Source organism: Phocoena sinus, chromosome 3, assembly GCF_008692025.1.
Source record: "Phocoena sinus isolate mPhoSin1 chromosome 3, mPhoSin1.pri, whole genome shotgun sequence".
Taxonomy (NCBI): domain Eukaryota; kingdom Metazoa; phylum Chordata; class Mammalia; order Artiodactyla; family Phocoenidae; genus Phocoena; species Phocoena sinus.
The window spans coordinates 44195780-44215224 of NC_045765.1; the positions used below are offsets into that span (position 1 = coordinate 44195780).

The 19445-nt window shown below is 46.6% G+C and overlaps 1 protein-coding gene and 1 long non-coding RNA gene across 8 annotated transcripts in view; one reads left to right on the forward strand and one right to left on the reverse strand.

Moving 5' to 3' along the window:
- Positions 1 to 5238, reverse strand: part of G3BP1 (G3BP stress granule assembly factor 1) — a 50227-nt gene extending 44989 nt beyond the window's left edge. For 2 of the 7 annotated variants that reach the window (XR_004349059.1, XR_004349060.1), the window contains exon 1: positions 4995 to 5092. The gene's annotated coding sequence lies outside the window, so the exon portion shown is untranslated. Of the gene's footprint in view, positions 1 to 326; positions 354 to 4355; positions 4757 to 4994 lie in introns of those variants that run through there. The other 5 variants (XM_032625632.1, XM_032625631.1, XM_032625636.1 and 2 more) reach the window with 5 other exon arrangements.
- A 392-nt stretch (positions 5239 to 5630) lies between these two features.
- Positions 5631 to 9127, forward strand: LOC116752337. Its single transcript, XR_004349440.1, has 2 exons — positions 5631 to 6028; positions 7775 to 9127. It is a non-coding gene; the product is annotated as an uncharacterized LOC116752337 (long non-coding RNA).
- The last annotated feature ends 10318 nt before the right edge of the window (positions 9128 to 19445 follow it).

Here is a 19445-nt window from a genome sequence, read left to right on the forward strand (position 1 = left end):
ATGTCCATATATTCAAAGATTTTCCTCCCTTAGTGACTAGCTTCTCATAAAAAGAATATGGAAAGGAAAAAAATACTAACCTGGTACACACCACTTTAATCAAGTGATCAAGGTTAAATTCAACTAGGAATGGTATTATGTGCCCCGTGATGTGGTAAGAAGGCTAAGTCACCTCTGTGGTATTCTTCCCAAAATCCATAACCTCAGTCTACTCAACACCAAGTACAACCAAACTGAGATCAAGTGTCAAGGTCATTAAAGACAAAGAAAATACAAGAAACTGTCACAGGTCAGAGAAGAGAAACCAAGCAGACAGGAGGACTAACTTGCAATGTGGTATCCTGGATTGGATCCTAGAACAGAAAAAAAGGACATTAGTGGAAAAACTAAGGAAATCCATATAAGGTCAAGCCTTTGTTAGTAATACTTTATCAATGTCAATTTATTTTTGAAAAATGTACCATGATTAGGTGAGACGTTAACATTAGTGGTTAGGTAAAGGGTATACAAAACATGTCTGCATTGCAACTTGTCTGTAAATACAAAATTACCTCAAAAAACATGTTTCCTCAGGAGAAAAAAATTCAAGAACTGACAAAATTAATTCACTAACTTTTCTTGGTTTTTAACATCCCTTCCCCAATCCAGCATTAAAAGCTAGTCAGCTAGGTTTATAGTTAAGCAACGATCTGTCCTTTCTCACCAAGATGAAAAAATACTGTTAACTATATACTAATGCTTCATGTATGAAATTCCTTGAAAACATGAATTTCCTATGCTTTAGATCTCATAAAGCATAGGTGGATGTATGCCAGGAATCCCTAGGAGTAAGCTCAAGATAGTCCATAAACATGGGATATACTTGAGGCGCAGTTGTTAAAACAAACAAACAAACAAACAAAAAAAAAAAAAAAAAAGAAGGGCTTCCCTGGTGGCGCAGTGGTTGAGAGTCCGCCTGCCAATGCGGAGGACTCGGGTTCGTGCCCCGGCCCGGGAAGATCCCACATGCTGCGGAGCGGCTGGGCCCGTGAGCCATGGCCGCTGAGCCTGAGCGTACGGAGCCTGTGCTCTGCAAGGGGTGAGGCCACAGCAGTGAGAGGCTCGCGTACCGCAAAAAAAAAAAAACAAACAAACAAAAAACCCTGGAAAGGCAGGTAGGTGTCACTGATGCCTTCTAAAACCTTCGAAGATTTTTTGAATAAGGAAATTCTAAAACCTTCAAAGTTTCTGAACAAGGAAATATATCTAGCACATATCCTTACCAGTTACACCACTTGCTTTACAAAATAGTTTAGACAACTATTTAGGTTACAGAGCTCCAGGTCTTATATGCAAAAACATGAGAAAACCTAAGATGTGTGAATGCACTTTAAAAATACATAAACAGCTATACAAATAAGCAATGACGCTGCCACAAAGCCACTTAACAGCCACCAAGGATGACATTCCTACTAAGCTGAAGTGTGTCCCATCTAGGAAGCCAGCTTTTTATCCTCTGAACCATATCTTACCATCTCTAATATTTACTTTTTATTAAATACCCGAAATACAGCACCCAGGCTAAACAGCCAAGCAATATGACATAACAGATTGGCCAGAATGCAGAAGTGGAAATCTTATCACTTAAAATCTAAAGATCTGATTTTATTTACAAAGGCCACAGCCTACAAGAGAACTTTTAATAACTTTCTGCTTTGTTAAGCCCCCCTTCCCACTCTTCATGTGCAGATTTTTCCTAACTCTTCACCCTCTTCACCTTATCATCAGGCTTGCAATTAAGCTTTCCCAACCAAAGCCAGAGAGGGTGACCAAGAATACTATAAATAAACAAACAGAAAGCTGACTTTTGAGATTTAAAAACAAACTTAGTTCTTCACCACAGCGTGATCACCAACTACAAGTGTGATTACAGTTGCTGAATCTTTTTAACTCCATGGCTGGAAGGATAGTACTGTACTAAAGGTCCCACTAGGTGTTAAAAACTGATGGGGGGGGGGGGGGGGGCCTTTTTTTCTTAGCTACCTACTTTAACAATCATCTCCCTCTTTCGAGTCAGTAAATTTTGTCCAAGGAAGTCTTAAAGTGCAATTAAATGAATATACAATGCATATTTGAATTTTGAAGTATTTTAAGAAACAAATCTAACTGCAAAATGTTGAAAGATCAAGTGGGTAATGTTAGTAAAAACTGGCAAAAAGAAAAACTGGTTTAGGTCACACATTCAGGCTTTATACCGAATTTCATTTTTAACACCGCCCCATCCGTCCTAAGAACCATATACAATTCACAAACCTATAAAAATTTAAAACAAACTTCTGCCCTTTACTTTCTAGGCAAAGTACTGAAACAAGTTTAAAAAAAAATGTAAATTACCAAAAACTGCTGTGAAGTAGGTCACCAAGAAACATTACCAAATCTCCTGATGTTCCCTTAGCAGACTGTCAGCTGAGAACAGCAAACTAAAGTGAGTTAAATAAAAGAACAAAGAACTACCTACTTTTCTACCAGTTAGAAGAGATACAAAAGCTTAGATTCAAAGGATTTTAACAGCAAAAGTAACCTCTAGCTTGGATTGAAGACAGGCAGACAAGTTTTGTATTATCAATTTGCTTCAATTCATTTCTTCTTGATCAATGAATACACAAGCGATCAACTGGGCTACCAATCTGTGAAATACCAAGTTTCATATTCCTACCCAACCGATAACCATTTGCCTGAAGCCAAGAACAGTATTTTTTTTAAAATATCTGAAGGGGAAACTAACAAAAATTTCCCTCAAATAATACACAATGAACTTTCATTCTGATATATTTACCTCAAGGAATAATCAGTGGACTCATTAACAGTTTAAATGTAGATCATTAGTGTTTTAACATTTGATAACTGAAAATGGTTAATTCAATAGCTAACTGGTGTATATAATGCAGGTAACTGGAATTGCTACAAGAAGGCACGTTCCAAAGAAACACAATGTTATACTCTAAAGCTATGTGTCATTCATGGCAACACCAACAAAGGTGTTGGAAACCTGTCCATAAGCTATTTTGATCCTGTATCTACTGCTACTTTCTGTTAAGAAATATGGAAATTACCGGGTAAATGGAAACAAATGTTTGTTTCCTCACAGCTTTTTTAATTTACTTACAAAGATGTAAATTATGTGTTCCCTCTAGCAGCAAAAACAATTCTTATACAAAGACCAATTCTAAAAAGTGTCTGCACAAACAAAATAGATAAACTTCTTTAAAAAAAAGAGAGAGAAAGGAAAATGGTCGACAGCCATTCCAATCAAAATTAATTCAGAAGAGCTAGCTCCAAAACTTTTAATGTAGCTTTAGCTCAAGTAGAGACATTTGTGATGCAAAGTAATGATGCGGACCTGCAACACAGGAACATTTATTATTTCATTAAGTCAAGGAATAAACTGGTTTTAAAAAAATCTCAGATATAACTCTACTAGAAAAATTTACACTCAAGTCTTTGAAGGTGTCTTCTACGTTTGCATATAACAAGAGCATACACACAATGCTAAATAAATGTATGTAGACAAGTTTTCATCCACAGAAGTTCCCAACTGCCATAAGGGTAAGATTTCCAACACCTCTCAATCACCCCTAATTCACCTAGCTGAGGCTCCACAGAGGTCAAATTTGTACTGTAACTGGGCACCAAGCTTTCCACTCCAATTTCAAATTTTCACTTGTACGTCATGGCCAGATTTGAAACTCATCGCTCTGCAACCTCATTTTCTTCAACTACATAAATCGAGGAAGTTCAACTGTCTTCTCGAGGGTCTTTCTCAAAAGCCTGCTCCAATTAAAAAAGGAAGAAATAAGATTCAAGATCTAATATCAGAGCCTAACTTCCTGCTGGCGGGAACTTCCCATCATCAGGCTCTAAGTTTCAAATCTGACGAGGAACACTGTCCAGGATCATTGGGGCTTATTCATTTTACTCTACGCTTTTCCCAAAAGCTTTTAGGGCAGCACATCCATCAGCTACCTGTAGGAATATCTGTAGAAAAGAAGCCCCAAAAACCCTTTCTTTTCCTTTGAAATAATCCCACGTCCAACCCTCGTCTCCCTGGAAGCCCTCAACTGGCCCAAGTACAAATGCCGCTGCAGTCGGTCTTCCGAGGCTGATGCTGACCCCAGGGACTAGCGTTCTGGGGGCAAAGATGCCCTAGAGCCGCACAGGGCACTGGGACAAAGAATAAAACAGGTCCGGGGACTGGGAGTCAGACCGCCTAGGTTCAAACAAATACCTGCCCCTCACGGTCTGTGTGCTTTTGACCGTGTCACTCCACCTCTGGGCCTTCGAGTCCGCTGTAAAAAGAGGGAAAGCACCGTACGTACCTCAACGGGGCATTTCGGGAGTAAAGAAGACACACACAAGTTGCTCCGCACAGTGCCTGGCACACAGCGAGGGCTTGGAAAAATGTTAAGCTATTATCATCACTCAATATCCACGAACTCGCTGCTCCCCGCGTTACTCCTAGTAAAACCTAGAAGCAGCACTTCTGCTTCCCGAGTCGAGAAATTCTCATCGCACCTTCGTGTCCCCCACCCAAAGAAAAGCCTCCTCTGGTCTGGGCTAAGCTGGAGACCCCCGCCAGGGGAGGAAGGACTCGGCTGGCGCGCGGAGGGGGGGCGGGGGGGCAGGCGGGAAAAGCTACCGAGCCGGCCGCGCGGGGCCCCAGGCCCCCGAGATCACCCCTGGACCCGGGCGGCGGCCGCGGCTCGCTCTCGCCGGCCGTGGCCCTTGGGCGCGGCACGCGCAGGCGGCGGACGCGGCCACGGCCACGCGCGCCGGGCCGGTGGGGGCGGGGGGCGAAGAGCCTCCGCGCGCCCGTGCGTCCGCCGCGCGCCAGCGGCCGTTGCGGAGGGGGGGGGAGGCGCGCCTCGCGCGGTCGCCGTTAGGACGCCTTCTTCTCACCACAGCCCCAGCTCGTCCTCGTCCCGGGGCCGCCCAGCCCCGCCCACACCTCGGCGTACCTGCACGGCTGAGCGGGAGAGGAACAGGCTCTGCTCCACAGCACCGCAAAACGCAAAAAACCCCTCACGCAACTGCGTCCGCACACACGCGTGTTCCGTCGCCGGGCTATATAAGGGCGATTCAGCCTAACTTGTTGCGGCCAGGTCGGGCAGTCTGGTGGCCAATCCCGACTGCGCACCCTGGGCTCTTCGAGCAGCAATTGGGTACTGACTCAGGATGAAGGCGTGGCTCTTGATTGGCTTTGACTCATGCCTATGAGACTGTGAGGAGCTCGTTTCCCTAGTAACGGATTGGCACTAAGAGAGACCAATAACTGAAAGGTACGGTCGGAAGGAGGGTGGGAAGTTCTTTGACCGATATCCACGGTAGCCAATAAATGTTTGATGGTGCTCCCATTCGTTACAACGTCTTCCCCAGGGCGGAGATCCGCTTTCCAGGGCGGAGATCCGCTTTCCATGCAGGAGCGGTTGCTCCACAAGGTGGGGCCCGTGTACTTTGGGGAAGTAAACCCCAAGCAACTAGGAGGTGGGCGCCAGGGTGGCCAAGGAAGCCCACCAATCACAGCGCGGGAAAGAGCTGATTGACGCAGAGGTTGGACCGCACCGAGGAGACCTAGCCCCGGGTACGCCGTGCCCTCTGGGGCGGTTCTGAGGCTGTCTGGGCTCAGGCTTCTGTCCTTTTTTTCTTTCTTCACTTCTTGGGTGCGATCCCTGAGGACCCCTCTCCCGCCTTTTCCTCACAGTTTGGTATCACTGGAGCCAGGTGGTACAGTTTCCCGTTGTTTGGTTGTTTTGTTTTGTTTTTCTTTCTTATACCAACTTTTTTATTTCCATGAGGCCGCCTAAGGGCACTTGCTGGCTCCCACCATTAGTCAGCACTCTTGTGGAACAACTGTTCAACGAAAGCCAGAGGAGAAAGTAACTCCCGTTGTTTACCTAAGAGCCTGTAAAAAGGTCGCAGGTGAAAACCGTTGAGTTTGAGGACAACCATTTCTACCCTGCTGTTCTCGGCAAGTGCTGCGGCAGGCTGGCTGGTGGGTGTTCACCGAGAAACGGGAGTTTGTAAATTCTCCGATGGGCTTGGGCCTTCCTGCAGCATCCTGGGCGTCACCACCATTGTCATTCAGATTTCCAGTTGCTGTGGCTGTGAGGGCTTATTTCTTCAGGTCGTTGCAGTCTTTAAAAGGTTGATTGTCAGAATGCTATATGGTGACTTCCTTGGTGGCTCAGTGGTTAAGAAGCTGCCTGGCTAATGCAAGGGCCACGGGTTCGAGCCTTGGTCCGGGAAGATCCCACATGCCGCGGAGCAACTAAACCCGTGCACCACAACTACTGAGCCTGCACTCTAGAACCTGCACTCCACAACTACTGAGCCCACGTGCCTAAAGCCCGCGCACCGCAACAAAGACCCAACGTAGCCAAAAATCAGTAAATAAGTTTATATTAAAAAAAAAAAGAATTATATGAGACAGCCTGAAGCTTTCCCATATTACTTTAGGGGATAAGCCTGGTCCTGTCCAGGACTCTTACTGTTTTGCTGGGCCCTCTGTTGATCACATGAGCATTTTATATGGAAATACAGAGACCGCCTCTGTAGGTTCTCCTTCCAGGCATGTGACCCTGCGGAAGGGACTCTCGTTGTTTTGCAAATTTGGAAATGAAGCACCTGAGGCCTCTCTGTTGGGGCCGATGGGGCGCAGGCAGCAGCCTGGTGGGGTCGGAGGTGCGGCTCCAGGAGCAAAGTAGGAGCGTCCCTCTGGCCCCCCAAGCCCCTCTCCCGCACTGGCCTTGCTCAATAAGCATTTATTGAGCTCCAGGGGCTGGGGTCAGAGATGACCGAGATGCTGTTCCTGCCGCTGTCACCCATTCAACAAACAGTGCCTCTGCGCCGTGCCGGGAGCTCCCAAAACTGGGGAACGGGCGTTTGGGGCTATGGGGGCACTGGAGGGAACTCGGCTCAGAGGAGAGAAGCTGCTAGAGGTTTTCTGGAGTAAGGAACCTCCAGGATTACGTTAGTCTTGCTAAGGAATTTGGACTTTATTCTGAGGGCGTTGGAGAGCCCCTGAAAAGTTTCTTAAAGGGTGAACTAAGAAATTTGCATTTTACAACAAGACTTTACAAATTGAAACGCTAAGGAGAGCGGATTGGCAACACTTCAAATTCAGATTGGTAATTTAACCCAGGTGGCCTGTGATGGGGGTCAAAGCTATTCTTAATCACATTTGGAGGGAATTTTAAGTGATAACAGCTCTTTTTGTAGGGCTGTTTGGCAGTCTGTTAAAATTGTGTATATCTCCCTTCTTGCTTGATAGCCATGTGTTTTCTTTTTACCAAGAGACACGTACTACGTGTTCATTACAGCACTGTCAGCTGCGTTATGATATTTAAAAACTGAAAACGTAATTGCTCATCAATTTGCAAACTGATTAACCGGTAATATGCCCATAGTATACAATACTATGCAGCAGTTTAAAAGAGAAAGGTCGAACTACACTGATATGAGCCTGTCTCCAGTTGTTAATGGGATTGTTAACTGACAAAAATCAAGTTTAACAAAACACACAGTGAATTCCCACTTATGTTAAAAACGAAAAACCAAAACGCCTGATTTCTGTATGTTAAAATAGATATGTAAGTGCACCGGGGAAGAATTCTAAATTTAAAACAAGCCATTCCCCTTAGGGATTCCCCTAGGGTGGGAGCAACAAGGATAATATATTATTGGAAAGTTTTACAATGTGACTGTGTTCATGTACTGTGTTGTCTCTGTGTTGCTATAGTTATCCATGCACAATCCTGTATGGTTTTGCTGTCTAATAGTGGGTAGGAAGAAAGGAAGAGGAAATGGATTACCAGAGTGAGAATGTGGACAAGACCCTTCAGGTGGCTGTGACTGCCTTCCACAGGAGAGAACAAGCTGGCATCTTCCTGTGGTCATTTACCTCAGGATCCAGATGCTGGATACTTAGTAAATGTTCAGTGAGTAATTTACCACCATGGAAGTGTCTGGAGCGCTTGTTCTCAAGATGGAGGAGATTTTGCCCCCAGGAGACATATGATCTTTTCACAACTAGATAGAGGGGCTACTGGCATCTAATGGATGGAGGCCTAGGCCTGGGAAGCCCAGGAGAGCCCCCATGATGAAGGGGGCCAAATTAATAGTGCCAGCGGTGAGAGCCCTGATGTAGTCATCTAAGGGAGAGTACCCGGCCTCCTACTAGTCTTTCTACTGGCAAACAAATTCTGCAAACCCCTCCAGAACACAACTTCAACTTTTTGTTTCTGCCAATTCTCCCAAAGGTTTGAGAATGGAGGTGGAAATGAAACGGAGTGAGACTCTGTGGGGCCCTCTCTGGTACAAATCCTTTCCATGTCTCGTTTCTTATTTGCTGGAAAAAGACTTCGGCCTCCTTGACCTTCCTTGAGTTCCAAAGGGGAACTCAGTTGCTAGTCAGGGAAGGGAGGGAATGCAGAGATAAAGGAGAAGTCAAGAAACAATAGTGCAGCCTTGGGGCAGGGTCTTAGTTCTTCCTGAAGGAAGATACATAACAATATCTTTGAGTTCTTCTGCAGGAACTAAGGCCCCTCTGCCCAGGTGGAAGATGATAACTTCAGGCTGAGCACAAGATTCCTGGAACTGGGACTTCCCTGGTGGTCCAGTGGTAAAGACTCCACCTTTCAGTGCAGGGGGACACAGTTGGATCCCTGGTCGGGGAACTGAGATCCCACATGCTGCAGGGCAACTAAGCCCGAGAGCCACAACTATTGAGCTTGTACGCCTCAGTGAGAGAGCCCGCATGATGCAAACTACAGAGCCCATGTGCCCTGGAGCCCGCGCACCACAACTAGAGAGAGAAGAAACCCGCATGCCACAACTAGAGAAACCTGCACTCCACAGCGAAGAGCCCAGGCACCTTAACGATGCATGCCTCAACTAAGTAAGAACAAACTCTCCCGTTACCTCACCACCAAGCCAATCAGAAAAAAGTCACACACTCTACAGCCCTCAACCCAAATTTTGCCTGTAAAAATTTGTCCCTGAAAGCCGTCAGGAGTTCGGTGGTTTTTGAGCCTGAGTCACCCATTTTCCTTGCATGGCCCTGCAATAAACCTTTCTGTGCTCCAAACTCCGACATTTCAGTTTGTTTAGCCTCATTGTGCATCTGGCACACGGACTTGTGTTTAGTAACAGAAAAAAGCATGGGCAAGACCCCAGAAAATACACTTTTGTGGAGAGAATGGATGGGTGGTGTATTGGGTAAGGAATGCTCCTAAGAATATCACCTGAATCAGTATTTCCCAAACAAAGCTAATCACTCAGGAAGGGTGATTAAAAATATGTGCCTGGGCTTCCCTGGTGGCGCAGTGGTTGAGAGTCCGCCTGCCGATGCGGGGGACACGGGTTCGTGCCTGGTCCGGGAAGATCCCACATGCCGTGGAGCAGCTGGGCCCGTGAGCCATGGCCGCTGAGCCTGCGCGTCCGGAGACTGTGCTCCGTGACGGGAGAGGCCACACAGTGAGAGGCCCGCGTAACGCAAAAAAAAAAAAAAATATATATATATATATATATATATATGTGCCTGTATGTACCTTTAACTGTTAAACTTCCACCTATGAACAAAGACCCAGTGTAATATTATTCACTGAAGCACTGCTTGCAGTAGACAGGAAACAACCCAAATGTCGAGCTATATGGGACTGGGTAGATACAATACAACAATACATTGCACTCTTGAAACCGTGCAACTCAGACTGGTACTTGAACCCATGGTCTTTTAACTGAGACCACACACCTGTTCTCAGGACTTAATGAAACTCAGGTTCTCCATGTCTCGTCACAGAAAGAATTCAGTGAGAGACAAAGTGATAGGTAAGAAGTGGATTTATTTAGAGAGAAACACACTCCACAGAGTGTGGGCCATCTCAGAAGGTGAGAAAGGCACCAGGATACGGGGTTGTCAGTTTTTATAGGGGTGGGTAATTTCATAGGCTAATGAGTGGGAGGAGTATTCCAGCTATTTTGAGGAAGGGGTGGGGATTTCCAGAAGTTGGGCCACCACCCACTTCTCGACCTTGAGGGTCAGCCTTGGGACTGTCATGGCGCCTGTGGGTGTGTCATTTAGCTTGCTGATGTATTACAATGAGCGTATGCTGAGGCTCAAGGTCTAGTGGAAAGTCGGCTCATCCGCCATCTTGGACCTATTTGATTCTAATCAGTTTATGTCATGTCCTTGGGCTACGTCATTCTTCTAAAAGTTGTGCCCTGCCCCCTTCCCTCCTGTTTCACTCTAACAGTGGACTGTCATGCAAACATAGAGAAAATGAGGCAGATCTATGTGTATGGTTATAAAGATCTCCAAGAGATATCAATAAATGAAGATAGGAAAAAAAGAAAACAGGGTAGGGGGCCATTATTAATGGGGCAATTATTTCTATTGATACTCTGTATTGCTACAGTTATCCATGCACAATCCTGTATGGTTTTGCTGTACATGCACAGGTAATACCTGGAAGGAGTCATAAGAAACTGTCAATGATTGCTAACAGGGAGATGAATTGGACCTGATTTGGAAGAAGGCTTAGTTTTCATTCATTGAAAGTACCCTTTGGTACTTTATAATTTTTTTAAACATGTGCATGTATTTTTCAAAAATTCAATGTTGAGTATAGATTTTAATAGTGATATGAGGAACTACACATATGAAAACTTTGATCTTTAAAACAAACAGATGGAATACTACATTACCCCTTTAGGTATATGAGGGCTTTTGGAAATGAAGCATTAATGTTTTAATCTGCCTCCCTCCCAGACTGCTAACCTCTTTTCCTTTTTCTCCTTACCTTACAAAAATCATACAAAGATCCAAAGAGACCCTTTACTGGCTTAGAAATGCATGCCTAATTGGATCCCTCTCTCCTTTGGCATTGACTGTCTGCAAACACATCACCTCCTCAAACTCTGACCAGTGCCTCAGCCAGGCACCCTACTAATGTTCTCTACAAAGATCATTTAATTTAATAGTCACAACAACCCTATTTCCCATTTCTCAGAAACAAGCTCAGAGGGAGTAAGCAACTTGCCCAAGGTCACACAGCGAGAGCTAGAAAGTAGGACTCTCTGACTTCAAGTCCATGTTCTTTTACCCACTTGTCAGTACTGCCCAGGGCAGGATAATACAGCCCCAAGTAGGGAAAAGGGACAGGACCTTCTCAGAAACCCCTGAGAGGCTGGGATTTTCTTTCATTCTCTCAGGCACAGCACCAGGTACTGCTGCATAGACAGCTTTCCAGGTGGTTTGAGAATTTAATCCATGGCAAATCCTGGTAATCTGCAGCCAAAGCTCTTTGCAAAAGGAGCACACTCCAGTACGATCTATAGACCTAGGTGTCCTCACTTCCTGCGGCTTAGAAGAGGGACAAAAACTTGAAGTCTAAATAACGTAGCATGTATCAAGCACGTACTATATGATAGGCATGGTGCTCTAGGCACCATGTTTGAGTCCCTCCTCACAAAAATTCTTCATAAACATCATAAAATATTAACTCTATTTTACAGCAGTAGAAACTATGGCTCAGAAAGGTTAAATGACTGGCCCAAGGTCACATAGCTTGGAAGTGGCAGAGCTGGTATTCAAATTCAGGATAATAGCACTCTAAATCCAAAGCCCAATAAGGAAAAAGGGAACAATAATAAAATACATACAACAGCTCATTTAATCCTCAAACTGCTCACTTTAACACAGGGGGAAACCAAGGCAAAAAGAAGTTGAATAACTGTTCACTCGTCAAATTGAGAAAATGATAATTTGCTAAAATCAAATGTTGACAAGAGTGTGGAAAAGTAGTTATTCTCATATACTACTAGTAGAAAATATAAATTAGCATAACCATTCCAAGCGCTATTTGAATGTATCCATTAAAATTAAAATCCATACACTCTATGACCCAGAGATTATACTTTTTTATATCCCTTCTGAAGAAACTCTCCCACATGTATACAGTGAGCAAAGATGTTCATTATAAAGTTGTTTGTAATATTGAAAAATAATCGAAACATCTCTCAACAAGGGAATATTTAAATTTACAATAATAAATCCATACTAGAGAATTTTATGCAGTAATTTTAAAGATTGACCTGGTTTATAATATGTGTATATATGTGTGTTTATATACATAGATATTGATATTTTAAGTATATATTGCAATATTATATAGCATAAATCTCCAGAGCATATTCACTAAAAAGAGCATCTTACGAATTATGTACAGTATGTCATATATGCTTAAAAAATCTCAACTATTATTTGCATGTGTTTGTCAGTGTTGGTAAATGCATAGGTAAATATCTGGAAAGATGTAGAGCAATCTGATAATAGTTACTACCTCTGTGGAAGATAGTGACCTAAGAGCTTGAAGGAGACTTTTACTTTATCTGTATTATTTTTAATTTTTTTTACATTAAGAAACTTCTCATATATTGTGTAATTTAAAAAATAACTTGTCATAACCCTAAGAATAGCTTCTGAGTGCTTTTGTGTACCAGGCAGTGAACTATTTTGTGAGCATTGTCTTATTTTTCACAACTGCACTATGAAGATAGGTCTAATTATTATCTTTATCTTACAGGGAAATAAACTGAGGTTTGAAGAGGTTAATTGTCCAAAACAGCCAGGAATTGAACCCAGGTTTGTCTGGATTATCTCACTGAACACAGCTTTAAATCCTGGAAGCCTAGAGTAGTTTGGCAGAAAATAAAGGAACAAAAGGACGGTGTGACAAATGTCCTCTGACCTTTGGCTGTAGTGCTGGGAGTCCACTAAGGCATGCTGGGGACTGTGGTGACCCAAAGAGTTCGTGCCTTGTCTAAACAGTCCCTAGCAGTCATTAGTGTTGTTTTCTGACAATGCTGTTTCTCCTCCTTCCACATGCCTGGCAAGATTATACTTTACTGTAGCCTTTAAAGACAGGCATGAATGGGAATTCCCTGGCGGTCCAGTGGTTAGTGTAAGGCCAACTGGCCCGAGGCAGGGGGACACAATCAGACTCACAGGTTGCATCAGACAGAAATTCTCCGGACCACCCAGTTCCAGAAACTGCCCTGGAGACATTCCAGACCACCCAGTTCCAGGAACTGCCCTGGAGACATTCCGGACCACCCAGTTCCAGGAACTGACCTGGGGACTTTGAACCCAGCCCAGCCTTCCGGCCTTTAGAGGGGCGGGACTAACGGTTCCCCAGAATACCCGAAAACACCACCAAATAAGGAATACCCTGCGCGCTCCCAGATTCACCACACCCCTTTCCCTTCTTCCCCTATAAAATCTTGCCCAACCCTCGCCCGCGTGCGACTTCTCTGGCCCCTTTCTCTCGGACCAGTGAACCTCGCCCGGGAGCGCTCCCTAATAAAGCTCACTTGAAGCTTTCCTCTGTTTCGCGGTGCCGTTTGTTAAGATCCGACCTTACATTTGGTGCCGAAACCCGGGAGGGGGGTACCAAGCCCCGCGGGTTACCGCGCGGGCCGCTCCTCCCCTCCTCCAGGAGACAACCAGGGAACCTCTACTCATCCACCCGATCCAGCAGAAAACGGGGTAAGTCCCCTTCGTTCCCTCCGACCCCCAGAGTCCCTGCCCACCGGACTCCCTGTCTTACTTGCGGCCGCGTCAGGGACTCCTCCGTCCCCTCTCCGGGCCTCGGGCAACTGTGGAGACGTCCCAATCGCCTGACCGCCCTCCGACCTGCCGTGAATGGGAGACTGAGACCAGGGACGCCTCTCTCCCTCTCCATTCACTCAGGGACAGACTGGGGATCATGGGAACCTCACAATCGAAACCAGATTTTAAGACGCCCCTGGGGTGTCTCCTAGCCAATTTTACAGCCCTCGGTTTCTCCCAAGATCTACGTCGCCGACGGCTTATTTTCTTTTCCTTTCCACTGTGGCCTGGCCACAATATCCTCTAGACAATCAGTTCTGAAGGGACTTGCGATTTTAACATCCTCCGTGATCTAGATAATTACTGCCGCAGGATGAGCAAATGGTCTGAGGTCCCCTATGTCCAGGTTTTTTGGTATTTGCGCTCCCGCCCCTCCCTTTGCATCAATTGTTCTACCTCTCAAATCCTCCTTGCCAAACCAACATCTCCTCCATCCAAAACCTCAATCCCCTTGGATTCCTCCCCACTAACCGACCCTCCCGAATCTCTCGCCTCTCCCCACTCCAGAACTCCTCTCCAACCTCCACCCTACCCTGAAGCGGTCCCTCCTCCCGAACCCGCTCCGGCCCCTCCAACCGCTCCCCCGCCTCCCTCAACGGTTTCTCCTCCCACGACCCTTGCTTCGCCCATTAGTGCACATACACGCTCTCACGAATCCCAAGATTCAAATCTCCTGTGCCCTCTGAGGGAGGTAGCAGGAGCGGAAGGACTGGTCAGAGTCCATGTCCCTTTCTCTCTCCAGGACCTCTCTCAAATTGAAAAACTATTAGGCTTCTTCTCTACCGACTCCTCCCACTACATCAAAGAATTTCACTACCTATCTCAAGCTTACGATCTAACCTGGCACGATATCTTAGTGGTTCTGTCCTCTACCTTAACCCCTGACGAAAAGGAAAGAATTCAGACTGCTGTCCGAAACCATGCAGATCAGGTTCACCTTACCGACAACTCCATGCCTGTCGAAGCGACTGCCGTATCTGGCACCGATCCAGGCTGGACTTAACAGGATGGCCAAGATGGCCGTCGTAAACGCGACCTCATGATACAACGCCTCCTGGCTGGCATGCAGGCTGCCGCTCATAAGGTAGTCAATTTTGAAAAACTAAAAGAGATAACCCAAGAACCTAACAAAAATCCAGCTATCTTTCTCAATTGCCTTACAGAGGCCTTAACTCTCTACACCCGGCTGGATCCCGACACCTCGGCAGGGGCAGCGGTCCTAGCCACCCATTTTATCATCCAATCAGCCCCGGACATCTGAAAGAAATTAAAACGGGCAGAAGACGGCCCTCAAACCCCTATTCAAGATCTGGTAAAGATGGTCTTTAAAAGTCTACAATGGCCGTGAGGATTTGGCAGAATCCAGCCGACAGGCTCGGGTGCACCAGAAGGTGATCCTCCAAACCCAAGCTCTTGTAGCCGCCCTAAGGCCGGCCATCTCCCATGGATCACAGCATCCACGCGGTCCGCAAAAGGCAACCCCGCCGGGGCCCTGCTTCAAATGCGGAAAAGAAAGCCACTGGGCTCGACAATGTCCCAATCCCCAACCCCCTTCTAAGCCCTATTCCAGCTGTGGGCTAACGGGCCACTGGAAGAGTGACTGCCCTACGACTGGCCCTCCCTCAGCGTCTCCACGCGGGGGGCAGGCCGACCCAAAGGTATTACCACTCGAACTGCTGGGATTGGCTGACGACTGACCGCGCCCGGACTCGAAGACCCCCATCACCCTCGCGGAGCCCAGGGTAACGCTACAGGTAGCGGGTAAAAGTCCATCTCATTTCTGGTGGCCATGGGGGCTACCTATTCGGTCCTGCCTACTTATTCCGGGCCAGTTTCTCCTTCCCAGATCTCGGTCATGGGTATTGATGGCAAACCATCCTTCCCACTCCAGACCGGTCCACTCCCATGTCATATCGAAGGACTCCCTTTTACTCATTCTTTCTTAGTCATAACATCCTGCCCAGTTCCCTTGCTAGGCCGAGATGTCCTTTTCCACTTAGGGGCCTCCCTCCAGCTGGTGAGACTTGACCCTAAGGTCCCCTCCTCCCAACTCCTGCTTCCTCTTCTCGGCCTGTCTCTAGAACCCTCCCCCTCCTATCCCCCTCTTCCAATCACACCGAACCCAATCAATCCCCAAGTCTGGGATACTTCTAAGCCCATACTAGCAACACACCATTCCCCCGTCCTCATCCGCCTAAAGGACCCCTCCAAATTTCCATCAAGGCCCCAATTTCCCATCTCTGAGACTCACCTTAGGGGCCTACAACCTATTATCACCAGACTCCTAAACCAGGGACTCCTCATCCCCACAGACTCTCCCTGCAACACTCCCATCCTGCCTGTCCGCAAGGCCTCTGGGGATTATCGCCTGGTCCAGGACCTCCGACTAATCAATGAGGCCATAATTCCTCTCCACCCAGTAGTCTGGATCCCTAACTTTGCTCTCTTCGCTAAACCCTTATATCTAGCCGCTAAAGAAACCCCTCAAGGACCCCTCACCTCTCCTTCCGCCGTTCGACAGGCCTTTCTCACCCTCCGTAATGCTCTGATATCTTCTCCCCTTTCTCTGACCAACCCAAACCGACCTTTTCACCTTTTTTGTGGATGAACGGGCCGGAATAGCCACTGGACTCCTTGCCCAGCCTGTAGGGCCTGCCTACCGCCCCGTGGCTTACCGCTCCAAACAGCTAGATCCAACAATGCGGGGATGGCAACCATGCCTCTGGGCCCTAGCAGCGGCAGCCGAACTGACCAAATAAACACTCACACTGACTCTGGCCCACCCACTAACCGTGTTTTCCTCCCACCGGCTGGTCGACCTCCTAGGCCACAAGTCTCTCTCCCTCCTGGGCCCCTCCCGCATCCAGGAGTTCCACCTCCTGTTCATTGAAAACCCTGCTATTTCTCTTGATCTCTCCCCTCGCCTGAACCCGGCTTCCCTCCTGCCTATCTCTGGCACCGGGGGTTTTCCATCCCATTCCTGCCCTCATGTCATAGAAGCCTTCAAACCACCAAGAGAGGGACTCTTTGACACCCCTCTTTCAAATTCGGACCGCACTCTCTTTGTGGACGGTAGCTCAATACTCGGTCCTGACGGACGCCGACGGACAGCCTATGCGGTGGTAACTATCTCAACTATTATCAAGGCTAACAGCCTCCCAGAAGGGACAACCTCGCAAAGGGCTGAACTGATAGCACTCACGTGGGCCCTCAACCTAAGGGCCAAAGGGCCATCTTTCTTCCTCGTCGCAGGCATCTCTCTCACCTCCTCCCTGGTCGCTGCGGGAATCGGGGGAGGAGCCCTAACACACAGTGTCTCAACATCCCGTGACCTAGAACAGAAACTCCAGCTGGCCATCGAGGCTTCTGCCGGCTGCACCACCTCCCTCCAGCGCCAGATCACCTCAGTAGCCCGAGTTGCCCTCCAAAATCGACGAGCCCTGGATCTCCTGACGGCCGACAAAGGAGGTACATGCCTCTTCCTACAGGAGGAATGCTGCTATCAATGAAACAGGACTCGTCGAAGACAACGTAAAAGCCCTCCATCGCGTAAGAGAAGAACTCCAACGCAAACACCAACAGTCCGCCTCCCCAATTCCCGATTGGTGGCGATCCACCCTCTATACCTGGCTAACACCAATCTTAGGCCCCTTAATTCTCATCTGTATCTTGCTCACGTTTGCTCCCTGTTTTCTTAGGTTCCTTCGCAGGCGCATGGAGGAAGTCTCTCGGGTGGCCACAAACCAAATGCTCCTCGACCCTTACACCTTTCTTCCTACAGAACCCCCCACTGGTCTCCCCTAAGCCTCGGACCTCTGGTCGCCCGACTTCCCTTTCGACGCTCCCATTCGGCATGAAGTAGCCAGAGATCAGAACGCCGCCCCATTACACCAAAGATGTCGGGATGTAAGGCCAACTGGCCCGAGGCAGGGGAACACGATCAGATTCACAGGTTGCATCAGACCGAAGTCTCCGGACCACCCAGTTCCAGGAACTGACCTGGGGACTTTGAACCCAGCCCAGCCCTCCCAGATTCACCACACCCCTTTCCCTTCTTCCCCTATAAAATCTTGCCCAACCCTCGCCCGGGTGCGACTTCTCTGGCCCCTTTCTCTCGGACCAGTGACCCTTGCCCGGGAGCACTCCCTAATAAAGCTCACTTGAAGCTTTCCTCTGTTTCGCGGTGCCGTTTGTTAAGATCCGACCTTACAGTTAGGACTGCACACTTTCATTGCTGAGGGTGTGGGTTCAATCCCTGGTCAGGGAACCAAGATCCCACAAGCTGAGCAGCATGGCCAAAAAGATAATAATAATTAAAAAAAAAAAATAGGCATGACCATGTGCTCTGCTTTGACCAAAACAATGTGAGCAGAAGTGACAGAGATCTCTTCCAGGCAGTCTTTGGAGCCTGTGATTATTTTGCCAAGGTCTTACCTCCCCACCCCACTCCAATATTCAATGTTGTCCTATATGGATAGTCTCGATGTGGATCCCTGGGCAAAAACAATTTGCACAGAGCCATTCCTCCAAGGTGTCCAACCTGCAGTGGGCATATGGCATGAGCAAGAAATAAATCTGTTTCAAGCCATTGAGGTTTGGGGATTGTTTGTTACCACAGCATTACCTGACCTATCCTGCCAATTATAGATAGGTTTCCAGATCTTCCAGTTTTTCAGGAGATACTCAAAATCTGGGTCATCACGTGACATCACTCAGCATTCTTTTTTTTTCTTAACATTTTATTAATGGTATAAAAACGTTTTGCTCTCGCTTTAAAAAATGTAATGAAATATTCTTTCTAAGAGTACTATAACTAAATTCATTCTTATTTAAACATTATTTGGAATGTTAATTTTTTAAATGCTTTTCTTAGTTCTTGTAATAAAGAAGCAACTAATTTCACATGCCATTCTACAAATAGATTTGTTTTTAATTGTGATAAAACTTACCAATCTAACCATTTCTAAGTGTACAATTCAATGGCACGTAGTATACTCACAATATCGTGCAACCACACTCAATGTTCTTAAATGTTAACCACTCTAAAAATATTTTGAATACTTTAGGAACTGAATAAAATATGTCTACAGGCCAGATTGAGCCAGTTTGCAACTCTGCCAGATGCTATGCTCCCTCTCCCAAGCCTGCAGCCCAAGCTCCCTTGGCTTTGTAGCCCGTCTCTTCTCATGCCTGGGTTTCTCTGCAGGCCCTTTCAGATCAGAACCTTTGATCTTAGGTTAAGGGTTCCTTAGTGGATAAAGCAGTGAAGCAGCTAGTGCAAAGCTGTATTATAACACAGAAAATAAACACTTGGTCTCCTGGAGGGTGTAGGCAGCAGCTATAAAAGCCTCTCTTTCCAAAGCTTGACTGGAAAGCATCCACCAAAGGGTCACTCCAGTAGGTGGAGTCTAGAGGTAGGGTATCCCTGGAAGAAGGCTCCAATCACTGTCTGAGAACCCACCAGTACACATGACCGTAGTCTTTCCCAGGCCCACTGGCTTAGTGATGAAATGACTTACCCAAGTTGACAAGGCTAGTAATGAGACTGCTGCTGGGCAGTCTGGAACTCAGAATTCCTGAAGTCTGCTTTTTAAAAATACTTTTCCCTGTGTTTCTTTTAATACACATTCACTCTTGAAAATATGACAAAGTTTTTAAAAGGAAATAAAAATGATCTATAATATCGGAAAGGGTAAGAATAATACACAGAGATCTGGAGATGGGAAGAATGTAGTTAATA